We start from the raw sequence: 2,443 nt of genomic DNA on the forward strand, positions 1-2,443 counted from the left end.
GCCGGGCAAGAGTGAGCTGAGGTGGCGGGATCGAGAACGGCGGTCCCGGCGGATCCGACGAAGGAGCGGTGAAAACGGTGAAAGCATATCCGGTGATCCACAGCACTAAGTTGATGTATTTCCTCAGCGACCAGCACAGATCAGCTCCAGGTATGACGAAGCGGATATCGTCCTCTTTTGGAAGGCCAAACAAAGTAGTTTCGCTTTCACAACGAAACACACAGCGCCTTCACGACATGGCGGCGGCAACAATACTACAGCGAGAATAAAAGTTACGTCTTCTTTCTTTGCGTGAACATTTGGACGGCGTTATGGTAATATTTCCACATAGTGAGGTAGATATGTGGGGGCGTGTTAGAACGAGCCGTTTTAGGTAGGCGTGGTTGACTCTTAACTTTTATAAAGAATATCTCTTTGGATTTGAGACTTTAGTCTTTGCAACTTTACAGATCTTCTTTATGCACCAAGAGCTTGTAACACTCCAAAGAGAAAGGAAAACTTGAAATCGCATCATATGACCCCTTTAAGATCTCATAGTAATAATCATAATCATAACAATGTAGCGGCACAATGAAAACAAACTAAAAGCGCTAAAGATCTGAGTGAGGAAATACCTTCTGTAACAGGTTTAATCATACTTGATATCTTAATTTATTTTTAATCCACTGAAAACATTTCTTACAAGTTTTAACAAATCTTTAGCTTGAAATCATTTGGGCATTAATGTAAATATTATTTATGCTTCATTATCAACACAATTAGCCTATTATTACAGCTGGTAAAGACGATGGTGGTAGTAGTATTATTAACATTGTCATTATTATTGACATAATTATGGAAATACCAATATACCCTTATGCATAGTTTTATTATTGCATGTTTTGTAACCACTATTATTATACTAATATGGAATATGACCTATTAATGTAAAAATATAGATACTGTTTATACCCTATTATTATGGTTATTACAGTATATGTGATTAATAATATTGTATCTTGAAAACAAATATCTCTAAAACTAATGTATAAATCAGTTAGATTTACAATTTGACTTTCTGCTATAAAGAAGCTAATCGCATCCAGAATAAAAGTTTGTGCTTGAGCACCTGCCACTTTGCCCCTTGATGTTGAGGCAAAATTTCTTTATTTTTTATTTTTTGTAATTAAAGGCCCTTTAAAGGCCTGCCCTATCTAACTATTAGTACAAATTAATGAATAATACTTTAGCCGCAAATAAAATTACCCACATGATGACCTGACAACCTCATCCGGGACGATCCCTCACTACCTCAAAACCACCACAGCCTGTTAACTCAATAATATCTATCCGGAAATACATTTTAAAAATGTCAGTGTCAATATAAAATGAATAATATACCTGAATTTTGAATAACGACAATGTCCTACACAGAGTTCACTATAACAGCTGTTCTTTCTTATTCTGTATAACGGAGAAGAAAAAGCCTTAAGATTTGGACAACTTAAGACACTTAAGTTTCTAATACCAGAGTTATTAATAGGTGCAGAGAAAATGTTCTTTAACTTTTAAACTTAAAATGGTCTTTTCTGTTCTGTGTTTCTTTTTTCAAAACTGTATCACAGCATTTTGCTTTTTGTATCACATAACATAACGAATGGGACCTAGACGTTTATCTGTATTTACAGAGCATGTGTCTATAAAACTACAATAAAACTACACATTGCCATTGTAGGGTTTATTTACAGTGTAAGAGTTTGAGAGATACTTAAGCATTGCTTTTGTTTATCCTGAAAGAAAACACAGGACTCGTCTTTATCAATCAGAGGATGAACTGGAGAGAGGCTCAGAGTTACTGCAGACAGAATCACATTGATCTGGTCAGTGTGAGAAACCAGAATGAGAATGAGAAGGTTAAGAAGATCATTAGTGATAATAATAAATCTGGATCACAAGTCTGGATCGGTCTGTTCAGAGTCAGAGACTCATGGCAGTGGTCAGATCAGAGTAACTCCTCATTCAGATACTGGAAGTCTGGTGAACCTAATAATGTTGGAGGTAATGAAGACTGTACAGCTGTTGAACAGAAGGCTCAGAGACAATGGATTGACATCTCTTGCAACGATCACAACCGCCGTTTTCCTTTTGTGTGTCATGAAGGTGAGCAGATCCTCACAAAACACACACAATCCATCCATCACCTCCAGATCTCTTAAAGTTCACGCTACACGTCTGACATGACAAATTCATCCACAGTGTTCGTTCTGCATGTTGTTTTTGATCAGTCTCTCTCTAGTTTCTGCTTGTGCTTTGTTTGGTTTCCAGATAAACTGATTGTGATCAGAGAGAATCTGACGTGGTCTGAATCATGTGGATCTGGTCTCGGTTCATTCAGAAGAGATTCAGCGTCGTGTGATGAACGTGGTTAAACGGGCGTCTACTGCGGCGGTGTGGTTGGGTTTAC

At 37.4% G+C, this 2,443-nt stretch overlaps 1 protein-coding gene and 1 pseudogene across 1 annotated transcript in view; both read left to right on the forward strand.

The window, feature by feature from the left end:
• The window catches only part of LOC107707279 (macrophage mannose receptor 1-like), a 67,365-nt gene that overhangs the window by 2,836 nt on the left and 62,086 nt on the right, over positions 1-2,443 (forward strand). The gene's annotated exons all lie outside the window — the stretch shown is intronic.
• LOC107707277 (macrophage mannose receptor 1-like) overlaps positions 1-2,443 on the forward strand; it is a 6,467-nt pseudogene that overhangs the window by 2,539 nt on the left and 1,485 nt on the right.

Source organism: Sinocyclocheilus rhinocerous, unplaced genomic scaffold, assembly GCF_001515625.1.
Source record: "Sinocyclocheilus rhinocerous isolate Xijiao unplaced genomic scaffold, SAMN03320098_v1.1 scaffold114, whole genome shotgun sequence".
In the NCBI taxonomy this organism is placed as follows: domain Eukaryota; kingdom Metazoa; phylum Chordata; class Actinopteri; order Cypriniformes; family Cyprinidae; genus Sinocyclocheilus; species Sinocyclocheilus rhinocerous.